The sequence below is a fragment of the Chaetura pelagica genome, unplaced genomic scaffold (genome assembly GCF_000747805.2).
Source record: "Chaetura pelagica isolate M959 unplaced genomic scaffold, ChaPel_1.0 scaffold418, whole genome shotgun sequence".
NCBI classification, from domain to species: Eukaryota; Metazoa; Chordata; class Aves; order Apodiformes; family Apodidae; genus Chaetura; species Chaetura pelagica.
In genome coordinates this window covers 291,364-307,364 of record NW_009954232.1, presented here as the reverse complement: position 1 = coordinate 307,364, position 16,001 = coordinate 291,364, and the positions used below count along the sequence as shown (strand labels likewise).

The following is a 16,001-nucleotide window of genomic DNA, read 5'->3' as shown; positions in this document are numbered from 1 at the left end:
GGAAAGAGAAATTACTAACCATCACCCTTGCTATGAGGAGACCTTGGTCCAGAGGAGAGCAACAAGGCTGGTGAAAGGACTAGAGGGAAAGTCTTGTAGGGATAGGCTGAAGGAGCTGGGGTTGTTTAGCCTGGAGAACAGGAGACTCAGGGGGGACCTTTTCACTCTCTTCAACTACCTGAAGGGAGGCTGTAGTACGGTGGGGGCTGGGCTCTTTTTCTAGAAAACCAGCAACAAGACAAGAGGGGCACTGCCTGAAGCTGCTCCAGGGGAGGCTTAGGTTGGATATTAGGAAGTACTTCCTCACTGAAAGGGTGATTACACTTTGGAATGGACTTCCCAGGGAAGTGGTGGAGGCACCATCCCTGGATGTGTCCAAGGAAAGGCTGGATGTGGCACTCAGTGCCATGGTCTAGCCGACATGGTGGTGTTGGTCATAGGCTGGACTTGATGATCTTTTCCAGTCTTGGTGATTCTGTGAGGGTCTCATTTTTTTACATATAAATGTTAATACCTTTCTCAGTGAGGAAGTAAAGAAAGAAATAACACAACTTTGTGAACATAGGTAAGCCTGGCTCTAATAAATAAAATTTCAGAGGATTAAAACTAAACATTACTCATAATGACGCAATTAAACTAAATTAATGAATAATAATCTAGATTAGTGGATACATGAGTTGCCAAGCAAAGGGAATATGAAGTTTTAATTACCATTCATAACACCATAAGCCACAGAATACCAGGCATTTATATATCCATAGGTAAATATTACATGAAAACAGAAATCAAGCAAAGCATTACTTATAAAATTAAATCTTCAGAAAAAGGAGTTAGCATTAGTACTGCCATAATCCAATGAGAATCCAAACACAACACCAGTATGCAAAAGGAAGATGTTTATATTTGCAAGTATTAAATATTTTTGAGTGCTCCAGTTATTGTCAGTAGTATCCTAAAATGTATCTGTGGGTTTCATGTTGGTCCATAAGAACTTTTACCTGCAAACTCTCCTCCATAAAAAAGTGGGATGTGCAGATTATTGCAACTCCCAGACACGTATTTGCCACCTCCAACGTTATGAATGTATGCAGTGAATCACTTGGAAGTGATACACGACTATCAGCCAGATTTTAATCACAGGCACTGCTCACTCTCTAGAGAAATCTAATTGGCAGTATGTCATCACATGAACAGGACTGTACTCTCGAGGAAAGTAGGGTAAACCAACAGAAATCTTGTTTTGGCATTTATCTACAGAATAGTCAGATAACTGAAGCAAAGAGTAAACAAAGCCTAAATTGTGAAATGCCAAAAATGCCAGACTGCATTTCCAAGAATTTCACCTGGCTTGAGAAAGAAAGTATTTTGTTTTGATTCTCAGATTAAAATTGCAAAATGAAACTTTTAGACAATATAGTATGATTTGACATACCCATGTATAAAACTGTTTCTGAACCATCTCTCCTGATTATATCCAAAGTATCACATCTGAGACCAATTCAGATGCATCAGGTCAGGTACAGAAAGTATCCAAATTCATCCCTCTCTAGCTTCTAACAAAAATGCAGTGGACAAGAGACAATCTTATAAAAAAGGAAATACCATCTGTCCCTCAAGTTCTCTATGCTGCTGATTAAAGGAGCTCTTGACTCTTACCATCAGTGGTAAATTCTATGGAAAAGGCTACAGAATCTCAGATCTGAAGAGCAGGATCCCACTCCACTTGAACTCTGTGTGCTGAAGAAAGGCTAGGTCTTTATGCTTTTGTTCTATGGCACTCATGACACTTCTAGTCACGTTTTGGAAAATGAAGGCCTGGCCAGATTTTACACTGGTAATGAAGTGAACAGGAGTTCCCAATTAACAGAACAAACAACTGGCTTGCTACTGACTGGAGGATTTCTTACTAGCCATTTGAACCACAGATTCTCCAGGGTAAAATGGATATACACTTTTATTTACTGAATAGGTGTTCAGTAATCTACCACTAGAGTGGTAGATGTGGTTTATCTTGATTTCAGTAAAGCATTTGACACCGTCTCCCACAGCATCCTTGTAGATAGGTTGATCAAGTATGGGTTTGATGATCAGGTAGTGAGGTGGATCATGAACTAGTTGAAAGGAAGGAGTCAGAGAGTTGTAGTCAATGGGGCAGAATCTAGTTGGAGGTGTGTGACTAGTGGAGTCCCTCAGGGGTCGGTACTGGGACCGGTGTTGTTCAACATCTTCATCAACGACCTGGATAAGGCTATAGAATGTACCCTCAGCAAGTTTGCTGACGATACTAAGCTGGGAGGAGTGGCTGACACACCAGAAGGCTGTGCTGCCATTCAGAGGGACTTGGACAGGCTGGAGAGTTGGGCGGGGAGAAACCTGATGAATTTCAACAAGGGGAAGTGTAGAGTTTTGCATTTGGGGAGAACAACACCATGTACCAGTACAGGTCGGGGGCTGACCTGCTGGAGAGTAGTGTAGGTGAAAGAGACCTGGGGGTCCTGGTAGACAGGAGGATGACCATAAGCCAGCAATGTGCCCTTGTGACTAGGAAGGCCAATGACATCCTGGGGTGCATTAGAAAGGCTGTGGTTAGTTGGTCAAGAGAGGTTCTCCTCCCCCTCTATTCTGCATTGGTGAGGCCACATCTGGAGTATTGTGTCCAGTTCTGGGCCTCTCAGTTCAAGAAGGACAGGGAACTGCTTGAGAGAGTCCAGCGCAGAGCCACAAAGATGATTAAGGGAGTGGAACATCTCCCTTATGAGGAAAGGCTGAGGGAGCTGGGTCTCTTTAGCTCGGAGAAAAGGAGACTGAGGGGTGACCTCATCAATGTTTACAAATATGTAAGGGGTGAGTGTCAGGGAGATGGAGTTAGGCTTTTCTCAGTGATGACCAGTGATAGGACAAGGGGTAATGGGTGCAAATTGGAGCATAGGAGGTTCAAGGTGAATATCCTAAAAATTTTTTTACTGTGAGAGTGACAGAGCACTGGAACAGGCTGCCCAGGGAGGTTGTGGAGTCTCCTTCACTGGAGACATTCAAAACCTACCTGGATGCATTCCTGTGTGATGTGCTCTAGGTGACCCTGTTCTGGCAGGGGGGTTGGACTAGATGATCTTTTGAGGTCCCTTCCAACCCCTAGGATTCTATGATTCTATGAATCTGATATGATCTTTAGAAGTGTATGACCCCTGAGTGGAAGCTACCTTCTGTTGAGATCCTTGAGAAGTCACTGTATAGAAGTCACAAAAGCTACACATGAAATCTGTGACAGATGCGGGACTGAGATTCTAACTTACACACTGTCAGCTTCCTGATACCTCTCCAGCTTACAGGAAGACTCAGATCTCAAACTCTCACTTCATTATTCATCTTAAGGATGCTTCCAAACTTACTCTGGGAGTACTCTGAAATACATATATATTTCAAGCAAGTCTCCTGAGCCACTGTCCAAATCACAGCCTTTAATCCACAGTATTTAACAGCTATACTAACTGTAGTTTTATATTCCATCACAAAGTTGTCCTAGACTTGGATCTGTCTGAACTCCAGTCTGCCTCAAAAATAAGAGATGCCTTTTCTATCCTGAATGCAAATGCTAGCAAGCAACAGCCATAAAAAGGTACAGAGAGATTGTTAGTTATTTTGACATGTTAATGATAAACGTACCAGTTTTACCTTAGAAATTTCATGTGTCGTTATATTTTTGTCTCAAAAAACAAAATAAAATTTTAAAAATCTACTTTTGAAGTAAGATTCACACAGATGAATCACAGGTAGGCTACAAAGAGAGTTAAAGAAAATGTGCAGCTGCAGTAAGATGTTAGCATGGATTACTAATGCGATAATTAGTTTTAAAAACACCACACCTTTATAGCTATTTCGATAAGATAAACAAAGAGAACTATAAAAAAAGAGGTTCTCTTGCACCTAACATACACCACTGAGTGAACAACCCACAGCAACCATTTTAGCCATAACTCACTTTGAACTGGAATCAGATCAGGGAGCTAAACTTTAAGAGCGACAAGACAGCAGTGCTTTTTTAAGTCTTTCACCCCACAGACAGTCCTATTTTCAGTCATTCTTAGGAGTACAAACACAGGAAGAGAAGTTAAACAGGTCTCTCCTGTAAAAGCACACATTGGGTGGAAGAGGGAATACTCAAGTTTCTTTTTTATGTCATTCACGGTTCTGCATCCCTTGGTAGCCATCCAGAAACATACCTCCTAGTTATTAACACTGAATAAATTCAATCTCCCTTCAGTTATTTTTTATCAGGTAAAACATATGAAGGCTAACTGCAAGAACTTCATTAATGTGACTTGTGTATTTTCAGCATCACCAGAACCATGTGAAATACACTGGCTCTCAGGACTTTTCCCTCCCCACATTTTCAGCACAGAGACAAATCCAGACTTTCCATTAGTTCACCAGTGCTGGGGAGTTTTCACCTATCAGATCTCTTGTGTTCTCTTCATAGGAGATTTGCTTTATTTGGCACATGAAGTGAAAAATGAAGTAAGGACTCGTGTTCTCCTTCTTGTGCCTTCAGACACACAGCCAAGGGGCTGATGAGCTACCTAGCCTATGCAACTTAATCTTACCCCAGACGGGGCTGCCTCTGCCATAGCTCTGCCTCTGCCCTCTTGGCTAGTGCTGAGAGTCAGGCACTGAAGTCAAGGAGGCAATTTTAGGCTAAAACAGCCAAAATAAGTTATTAATTTCCAGCTGAATTAGTTCCTCTCTGAACAGCCTTATTACGTGTTCACACAAGAGCCATTGCTGGCCTGGGCACATGGGTGGGAACAGCAGCCAGGGATGGAGACACAGGGCTGGTGTCACACCACTGCTTCAGGAGTGTGCCACCCCTGGAGAGGTGGCCAAGGGCCCAGCCTCCCTTTCCAAGCCCCTAGAGCCTGGATCAGTCTTTTGGAGAACTGTCTTGGCCCCTGAGGTGGCCCCTTGACTAGAGAGAACAACTTAAGATGACTCTTTCATCCTTCTTGCAACTGCTTGACATGCCTATGTTTGAGTACTGAGATGAAGCCAGGCTCCTTACAACAGTGCAATTTTCTACTTTCAAGGCTCCCCAAACACCTGCCCTCCCTGAGTACAGAGCTACCAGCTTGCACGTGGATTTTCCTGCCAACACATTCATGCCAGAGAGCCAACAGCAGTTGTCAGGGGGACATGAGGCCACCAGCCTCAGTATGTCCTCACCACACACCTGTGGTTATGTTCCCTTGCAGCCGAACAGGCTATCCAGGCCAGGAAATCCCACTGTGAACAAGGACAGACTGGGGAAGAAGTTCAATCAATGCAAATGTTAGTATGACAAGAATTTAGCTTTAACATAAAGGTGGATTTGAGACATATTCAGCTCTGGCTTTACTTGTACACTTACAATGAAAGCCACAACAAGCATGACTGGGAAATTCTTCTTAAAACACTAAAGAAACATGTAATATCTTCAGAAAGCAGAAAGATTACTGTATCAAATAAGACACTAGAGGCTGAACTGGCAGGCGTATCAGAGCTACTTATGAAACTGGACTGGAGAGTGAAGCATATTTGGGGCATGCCACTACTACACACAAGGTACTTCTATCCCACTCTACTCCTGAAGCACACACAGTGCGCTGCTACAAACTCTAGAAGCTTCAGATTTTAAAGTTTGACATTACATTTTACATTGAAGTTGCCTGCTTTACCAGAATGGCACTAATATGAAATATATGTATATATAAATAAAATTACAGGAAGAAAGGTCTAGTACAAAAGGAAGCAATTATGTCATGGCATAACTATTTTAATGGAAGTGCAAACAAAACCTCTGAGTCTAGCAGTAAATACAATACATGAGTGTCAAAAAACATGCAGCCTTGAATGATCTTTTACGCACCACTTTGTTCATCCTATTAAGATGCTAGTTGTTTCTTTGATTTATCTGATAATAAATTTTTGATGACTAGTGAGTCTCATAAAAATTGCTCTGGTGCTGACTACATTGATTAACAAGCCCAAAGAATTGAAACTGTCAGGAATTCATGTACAGGAGTAAATTACTGCCAAACACACATTAGATATTCCATAAAATATAGAATAAAAAAGGTTGATTTGGTAATTTTATCTTGCATCAATTTGCCTGATAAAATTTATATTCAGGATCATCACTGTCAATCCTTGCATACCTTTCCTTTTCTTAAAGTCAACATTACAGTAAATCTAAATTCAGGACAGCCAAGAAATGAACGGGAATCAGAATATCAAATGTAATAATCAAAACTAACATTCAGAATTTAGCTTGGAAATTATGTCCAGCTGAAGTGTGACTGAAGCCCATTTCTCAGTTTCAGCTTTTGTAAGTAAAAATTCACTTGTATTTTAGGAGTCAAAACTGGCACATATATGTGCCTAAATCCCATTATTCTAGAGCTGTGGTCTCTCCTTAGTGGGGCCTTTGCATCTAGCAGGTTGTTGCAGTGTTATCTAACCTAATTTCTTTGAAGAGTTCTGGAGTTTCTCTTTCCATGGGTAGCTCCGAAAAACATTTAACATGCAGAAAGTTCCACAAAATTAGACACTGGAGCAAGGTAAGAGGTAGAGATCTGAGTATACACGTGAATAGGGATCAAACATTCACTTTTTCCTATCAAAGGGAAAAATACTTGCAGCACTGGGTTTAAGATTTGCTCTGTTTACTTCTGCATCTATTTACCTTCACATGACAGCATTTTGTTGCGGGATATATGATTGTTGGATTGAAACTCTATCTGATTAAAAATTCATAAGTTGGCTATACAGAGAATAAGAAGGATTCAGGGAATCACTGGGAAGCACTGGAGCCAGCTTCTTAAAACACCTGGCAGAACTATGAAGAGAGCTAATATTCTTGCATTTACTATTATTGCTTTGGTGAAGCTGGAGCAATTGAAATGGTCAGTATCCTAAGTAATCCTATTTAATGTTTATGCTCCTGCATACCACACAATTTATTTCCCCAACTTCCTAATAACGTGTAATAAAAGAAGAAAAATTGCATGATCTTTTTTTTTTTAAAGATATTTCATACTAACTGATTTGCAGTGTTACCAGATTTTTAAGGTTAAATTATTAATAACATTGAGTATAGAACAGAAAAAGCCATTGCAAAGCTGTAGTCAGAAGGACTTGCCTAAACAGGACACAAATATGACTAACCCCATTTTAAACAGTAGGACATTTCTTGTTTGGACAAAGAAAAGCCTTGAAATTCACAACTGAGAAATCTGATATCATATGCAGCAGAAGTTCCTGATTTTCAGCTTACATTTTTCAAGAAAAAAGTTAATTTTAATAACAATAAATTAAAATTAAATCTGATCAGAACAATTTTCAATACTGTGCCTTAGGCATAAGGGACTATAAAAGTGCATCTAAACCAAATGGCAGTATAATCTGCTGAAATAAAATTATGTTTTTTAAAAAGTTTATCAGAGCTTGCACTACAAGTGGCACCAGCAAATTACACCAGAATCTTTCTCACCTTAGCCTTTCACTGGGCAAACAGCTGATACAGTCTACCATAAAATTAGAAGTACTTCCCTATCTAACTGATAGCCCTCACCAGGAGGGTAAAAAAGATTGTTAAAGATCACAGAAAACCCTCAAATTATGTGCAACTGAAATAAGAAACTGGAGTTCAATAAAACCCAGCACATAATAAACAGATAAGAAGATATGACTGCATAGAGAACAGAAATTGCAGACAGTTCTGCTTGATTATAAAAGCGCCACTTTTTAATTTATCTCTCAAATAAAACAAGCAAATGTGTGCAGTAACTCTTCTTGTTTGGTTGCAAAGAACCTAACTGAAGAAGAAAACAAGAAAGCAGATCAACTGACTTTCAAAGTTTACAACTGGTTAACAAGCTTACCACTACTTACTGTTAGCTCCACAAGTTTACCAGAAAACCACTACTGCTACCAATGTTGCCCACATGAGTTCTCAATTAGTATTGTTTTGTCTGCCATTTCCTACTTATTTTTCTCTCTCTTGCAGTCTCAAGGATTTTCTTTTAAATCTTTTTTGTTTGTTTTTGGTTTTGTTTTGTTACCTCCTGGAAAGTCTAAAAAAATGTTGTTCTCTGCAATATTCTCACCAAAAAAATTAAATAATTAATTAGGTGAGGCACCTTCAGAAAATCTCAGTCAAGTCTTTTAGTTCCATGCATTTTGGACACACTGCCTTTGGTTAGCAACACCACACAGAAACAGTGTCCAGTTCCGGGCTCCCCAGCACTCTATCAATCAAGTCTCCTAAACATTTTGAGTGCATGCCCACAGCCCTGAAGGTTTAAAACTATTTCTCATCAACAAATGTTGGTCAGACTTCTACTTATTAGACTGAGAAATAACTCATCTTCTCTAAACAATCATTTTGCTTGCACTGCACATTGAATAGAAACTAAAGAGAACATTATTTTCCTTCCTTCATAATTTAAAAAAAAAAAATCTATCATAGATCAGAAAAAGGCCCATTTAATTTCTAGGATTCATCATAATCAGCCATAACCAGTCTCTCCAATGACTAAGATTCTAACTAGATCCCACTCTGGATTGGCCTTGTTTTTGCAGCTGCATCTGCATATTCAATTCCACCTTTTTCTTGCTGCTCTGGGTACCACTTGCCTGCAGCTGCACATCTCACACACTGCTTGATTGTTTAGACCCCAACCTGCCCTCTGGGGCAGGTCCTCAATGCTGTTTCTTACCAGTTTCTTTGACACATCTCTACCAGTTTCTCATTTTGGGTATCACTATAATTACAACTGACCTTGCCTTACCCTATAGTCAGATGCAACTTTTGTCTTGTTTCCCTATTCAAATCCTGTACCCAGTTGTCACTGTTTCCCTGCTTTTAGTTTTTCCAAGTCCTAAGCTTTTGCACTTTCCTAACTTCATCATTTCGATTCTGCTTCTAACACAGCCCTAGACATCTGCCCCAGTGACTTAAGCCCTGGGCTATCGTCCTTGACATTGGAAATTGATTACTGCATAATATTCTGAACTTTATATGAAAGTTCACATCAAAGGGAATAGTAATACCAGTAGTTAGACCAGTATTTATATGTGCAGTATCTATATCTGTCAGACACATCAGTGATAGCTTTTTTTTTATTACATATCCATCTTAGCAATATATAAACACAAAAATACAGAGATATTGTTTTTCTTGTTTATCTTTCAACATGGGTTCCAGTTTCCTCTTCTTTGGGGAAGAGTTACAGATTTGTATGTAAATGTCATCTAAAGATGTCAGGACTCTGAGTCATCTATTGTCTCTGTTGGAAATAATGTACTAATATATTTATCAATTTTTAAAATACAGCCAATAAATACAACGTTTTGTTGGAATATGAATCAGTACTTTCATATAAAATATACAGTACTATGCCTTTGATACAGCAGAACCAAACATAAATGACATTTTTATATTTCCCCACATCAGGTTGAAAAAAGATTTTTTATTGGTTAAATACATTTTTTTTTACTGGTACGTGATTGAAATGTGTGAGCCAGGATTGCTAACACTTGCTTATTTCTTAGCTATGATGGGTCTCACTCCTTGCCATCCTTCAAAAGAAGCTTAATTTGTTGTGAGTTCATTTTCACAGGAGAAGCAGCATCTCAGAGAATCTAACCCAAGGGAGATCACTGAGGTCATCTCTTTTCTAGTATCTCTAATCTGTCTTTAAAACCACTGTAAAATACAAGAGGTCAGAGCTACCAGTAGCACAGATGGTGCATCCATGTCATGAGCCAAATGGTAAAGGTGGCAGGATAAAAGGTCACTGAAATACAGAAGTGAGCTCCAGCAATGGACTGCTGCACACTTAACACCATTTTATTTCTTGTACAGGACACAAGACTACCACACTGTGCAAATGAGAGAGGAAAAGAATTCTTGCTAAAGGTTCATTCTACAAGCACATGCCCGAAAACAATCCCTCTATGAGAATACCTGTTCTAGAAGTAGAAGTATTTGTAGAGCTGAGCCTAAGAGGTAACTAATACCTGAAGCCTTCCATTCCACAAGCTACCAAAGAATACCAGTGAAAAAATAAAATAAAAATAAAGAAGGAAAATAGATACTATTATGGACTATTTTGCCTACCAAGGCAGGGTAGAATTACACTACCCAAGTTCTTTAAATCTTCATTTACTTCTGTGTGTCACACAAACAGCTGAGGCATCTATCTGTACTCCTTTGAAATCAAATCTACATTATATGTTTTAAGCAATTGGCCTGCATTCCTCTTTATCAACTTTATTTTCCCCAGAGTACAAAATAATCGTGTTCTACTCTGACCATTCAAAATTACTCCTGACATCATACTGTGCTCAAGAGAGTTTTTTGGTATTGTGGCAAGATCAGATAATGACTGGATAATACAAAAAGTTATTTAATAATACTTAGTGACTGCCAAAGAGAAGAAATCTCTCTATGTATCTCTTCTATCTAAATGGAGAAAGTAATATTATTAAGATTGTTATAACCCCGAATGAATCTTTTCTAATGACTACATAATTTATACAATTACAGGTAATTACTGGGCTAATAAAAAAATTTGTGATTTTAAACTACTGCACAAAACTGCCACACATGCTTATTTAAGCAAGTTATTAAATGCAGGAATACAAAAATAATCTTTTGCTTTATTTATATTACAAGACAACAGAGCTTTGTCTCTCTTAGCTTAATGTCAACTGCACTGTACAGTTATCTTAACATGGGGGGAACCATCTGAATTTTTCACTCAAAAATCAGAAGACATGAATACAGAAGCACAAAGTTCTGCCTCCATCACTGACATGCTGTCCTCTGGCACAAGCAATCATGTAATATACTTCTGCTCAAACTGATCAGTGCTCACTTTGAAATAAACAAGTTTTGGCCTTCATTTCTTCTGTCAGAAGGCTATTTCCATCAGAAGGTGATTACCTTGCTCCCTTAATTGGAGACCTCCCTTCAAAGATACACCCAACCAGCTTATTTATATTTGTTCTTACGTGCACTTTTTTTTTTTTTTAATACCTTAAATAAAGTCTCTTCCTCACCCTCTCCCTCCCAATGACACCAATGATCTCTTTGCTAAATAAACCAAATACCTTTTAAATCTCCTCTTGGTTGTTCATTGCTTTTAGAATCCTATTATCCTTCCACGCTTTGCCTGTTCCTGTCTGAATTCATCTTTCATGAACATGACAAACAGAACCACATAACATTTCCTTTCTATACTGGAAAACTTCCACTTCCAACCCAGCTCTGGAGATGGTGCTTCTCTTTCTCTTCCCCTCACTCCAGTGTATCACACTGGTAGCTCACAGAAAACCTGGAGCTTAACACACCCAAGCCTTTCTCTACGTTTGCTAATTCTTCCTCTGTGGTGTGCTGATTTTCTTCTGTGCTGCTACCTTTGTGTCATCAGCAAACAACACTTAAATAATCCTGCTTTTTGTGCAAACATAAAAAAAATAAATGATTGCAGGTTCACAGTTTTACTGATCATCTTTACATCTTGGACAGCAACAATCACACAGCTGAAATTAAATAAGCTTAACAACTGTGGACAAAGTACAGAAGTTATTTCAGGATACTATTGGTATTCTTTTGCATTACTTTGAGTATCTTGCCAGTCTCCTCTACTTGTTAAAAATAAATGCTGAAATACTCTTCATTAGTATAACCCAGGAAAATAATATTTTACTTCACGAGCTGTGTCTGCTACTCTGAAAGCAGCGGCTACATAATATTGGGGGGTCCAGTACAACAAATGATTCTCAAGAAGAAAGCTGGGGAGATTGTCTCTAAATAGCAAACTGAATCGAAAGTGTTTTTTTCCAGACTGTCACTGCCAATAAAACGAAGTTTTCAATTACAAAGCTTAGCACAGAGCAGCCTGCCCAAGGAAACCTGTGTTCCAATGCTGCCAAGTGATACACGCTCAGCATAGCATTGATCAAACTGTTTCCTCTGCTAAGGGTTCATGTGTCAGCCTATAAAACGGCTTCCTCTTCTACCACCTTTCCTGGTGGAAGTGTGAAAAGTACAACTTACTTCCTTTTGCAAAACACCACATAGAGACTCTTGACTCCAAACTGACTGCTTCGTGGGAGAAACCTGATTTCTAGAAACTCAACCATTTTACCCTAATTCTGCCTTACTGGAATAAGGTCACGCAGTGAGACCACAATCATTAAAGTGTTAAAAGGGGATTGTTGGGGTCAACAGCATCTTAAAATGCTACAAGTCTGAATGCTATTTGAAGTGCTCAGAACGCTGCTAATTATTTTGTTTTATCTAATGACACTATCAGGTGATGATAAACAGACTTTGCCTAGCTGGACATGAAGATTGATCAAGAGCACATGATTAATTCCAGAAATGTACCCAAAGAGCAGCTTTCTGGATTAACTTTGCTCTAAATGCCAGCAGCCAAATCCACCCACTTGTTCTAATTGCACATCTCAGACTTACCTCACCTTCATCAAATCACTAATATCTTACACTGATTTTGATGAGCATCACAGGATTTCCATTCTGCATCGGACCTTAAATGACTGTTTTTTTTTCAAATATTCATGTCTGTCTGCATTTGTCTAAGTGCACTGTAACCACCAAATCACACAATCCATCATCTCTTTGTCAGTACCCTATACAAAGAAGAACCTCTGAGAATATGCTTACAACATAAAGGTCACTCTTGTAGTTGACTAAAGGCATGAATAAAATATAAAACATTTTGCTAAACCCTTTGAAGAGATGAGGTTGCCATTACCCTTTACTGCTTGAGCAAGCTCTTCAACTGCTTTTCAGCACTATCATGACACTACATGGGGAATTTAATGGCACCTATGTACATCTAGAATCAAAGCCAAAACTCAGCTTACTACCTTAACTTTCAGAAGTCAGACTAAGAATGACTATATACTTGGCAAACTGACCTATTTTCACAGGATGCTGTCTCAGGATGATATGTACAGTGGGTGTATTTTAGCCAACAAAAGCCAGCAAAGTGCCAAGAGCTGCTAAATTTCCTGTTAAGAATTAAAGCCCCTCCACACACATTTTCTGCCACAACACACGGCCCATCTTTTTGTCAGCACGAGTATTCCTTGAAAAATGAGAGTTGAAAAAATCACCTGGCATAATTTCTCACGAAAGGTAAGGAAATTAAAGGAAATGAAAAAAGCTACAAAGTAAGAAGAGATGATCTGAGGGTTCTACTGGCTAATATGCTTCTGGAATGAAGTGTAATTCCAGTTTCATATTTAGTGCTTAAGTACCATGTAAAATAGGAGCACGAAAATGTAAAGTATGCAAGACAAATGACATTTTATCTTTAGTCATAATCATCCCTCATGGGTGTATCCCTACTTACACATTTTCTGCCACAACACACGGCCCATCTTTTTGTCAGCACGAGTATTCCTTGAAAAATGAGAGTTGAAAAAATCACCTGGCATAATTTCTCACGAAAGGTAAGGAAATTAAAGGAAATGAAAAAAGCTACAAAGTAAGAAGAGATGATCTGAGGGTTCTACTGGCTAATATGCTTCTGGAATGAAGTGTAATTCCAGTTTCATATTTAGTGCTTAAGTACCATGTAAAATAGGAGCACGAAAATGTAAAGTATGCAAGACAAATGACATTTTATCTTAGTCATAATCATCCCTCATGGGTGTCATCCCTACTTTCCTATTAATCACTAGTACAAATATCCTAAGACAAGGCTAAAAATGGGGTGTAATTTTTCACTAAGTATGCTTGAAATGGACAGTACATTTCATAAAAGAAAGAAGTTTGTGATCTATTTGGTGGTTGCGTCACAAGAGCAACCTCACCGAATCTGGCTGGAAATCTCCAATCATAGCAGCCATCAGCACAGACCTCAAGGTTTAGTAACATGACTTGAAGTGAGTGCACTGACAAGACTTAGCCAGTTACCACTTTCTGGCTAAGATAACAGCAACTGAGTAAATACGATGTTCTTTCTAGTCACTGCAAACACAAGTAAAATGTATTAGCATAAACCACTTATTGAAGCATAACTTGCTAAGCCCCAGAAACCTGGCACTTGTGATTGCATGAGCATTCCCTCTCTGTTTTAGCTAGTATAGACAATGTCAGACTTGTAAACAAAGTAAAATCAATAATTCCGATCAGTCAGCAAAAGCAATGGGCAGACAATTACCATTGGAACTCAAAATCCATCTACCACATAGATGCATAGCTCCTGGTTTATGAAAGCACACATCTTCCACTACTTGAAAGTAAACTCACTGATCTTACTGTCATCTGCTTAACACATTAACTGCCCTCTCATCTCAGTGTTGCAAGTGAGGTTACCTAAGCAGCTTCTGTCCAATCATTCATTTAACTGTACTGCTTTGTTGCAGAGTAAAAGTTAAACTGTCTGGGTCTATCAAATGTTGTAATTTTTAATTTTTTTCTTTTGGTTGAATGGTCAAAAAAATCCCCCCAAGCTCGATTTTGCTTAGTTAGATATCTACAGAGAAAATTATTACATTCATATCTCATCCTTGTGATTCACTTAATGAGAAAAGAGGACATACTAACTGGACACAGGCTCTGAAAGAAAAAGGAAGTTGGAGTACAGTTGTTAGCAGAAGAAGATAAAAACTGCATCACAAAACAGAATTTTCCTTTATTCTGTGTTCACAGCTTATTTGTTTTTGTGCAAAATAATGTTAGTAGACCATTGCTTATGAGTTTTAACACCTTAGATCAAATGTAAACAGAAAAATGTCTGCAGCAGGTGGCATCCATGTAATTCTCAGATCACATATTTAAAGGAAACTGGAAATAAAAAAACCAGTATTTTCCAGCAGTAAAACCCACAAAATCTCTTTATAGCATGTGAAACAAATGCAATCAGGAATCAGCAGGAGTTACTAATAGGGTTCTAACAAAACTATACAGATATTTTTAATCCATGGTTTAACTATAAAATGGTTATATGCTGAAAATAAGAAAAAGATGTGTAAATATTAACATCTCCATGCATTTGGTATTCATCACTAAGCTTTGAAAATAATGACGTTTTAGCTGAATAATCTTCTACTATTAGAGGCCAGGAATGAGACATGAAAAGATTTCTTGGTTTTGTTTTTTTCCCTAGAGTCTGATTTTGCTTACACTGTTGACTGTAGTGGCTTCAAATATTTACTGTGGACAAAATAAAAATCAGCCCGTTAGCCAACAAGACACTGTTACATCTCAGCAAAGAACAAGAGAACAGACATAATATGGCTAGTGTCAAAACAAAGAGTAATAGCTGAGGCAAATGACGAAGTACAGGACCTTTTATGCCATTTTTGATTGCATGTGGATAGTTGCCAGAGCAGTTTAATATATCCACAGGTATAAATTTTATTTTTAAAAAATATTATAGATACATAACAACAGCCTCCCACCTCAAACTGCACTTCAGGCCTTGAAACTTTGCTGTTCTTATGAAGATGTTCAGAGCCAACCCTATGAGAAGTGCATGAGGGTCCCTAATCTATATTGCTCAACAAACAACAAAAGAAAATTGACAATAAAAAAATTACAAAACATTATCCAGAAACCTAGGTGCAGCTACACAATGGACTGTGGGGAAGGGATGGTCTAAGTACATAGACAGCTGTTCTTCTACACCATGTCTGTAGTACAGAGTACTACTGTGAGAAGGGTGTTGCAGCCTACTTAAATCTGTGAATAGATCTTGAGAACACATATTACAGCATAAATATCAGGATACTTCTGAGACACACAATTTTTGTAACCACTCTCCCATCTGTGATCCTTTTCACTCAAAACTCAGTAAATTAAGAACAGCCTACAAAAGCTATTGCTGAATCGTTTAGCTTCATACAGAAATTTACATCTCAGTTACTTAACTGGAGTCCCAAAACCTTCACTCATGAACACCCTCCTGTGGCAATTAAGTTCAGAC

At 38.5% G+C, this 16,001-nt stretch overlaps 1 protein-coding gene across 1 annotated transcript in view; it reads right to left on the bottom strand.

Moving 5' to 3' along the window:
• RSU1 (Ras suppressor protein 1) overlaps positions 1-16,001 on the bottom strand; it is a 100,724-nt gene that overhangs the window by 44,275 nt on the left and 40,448 nt on the right. The window lies entirely within an intron of this gene.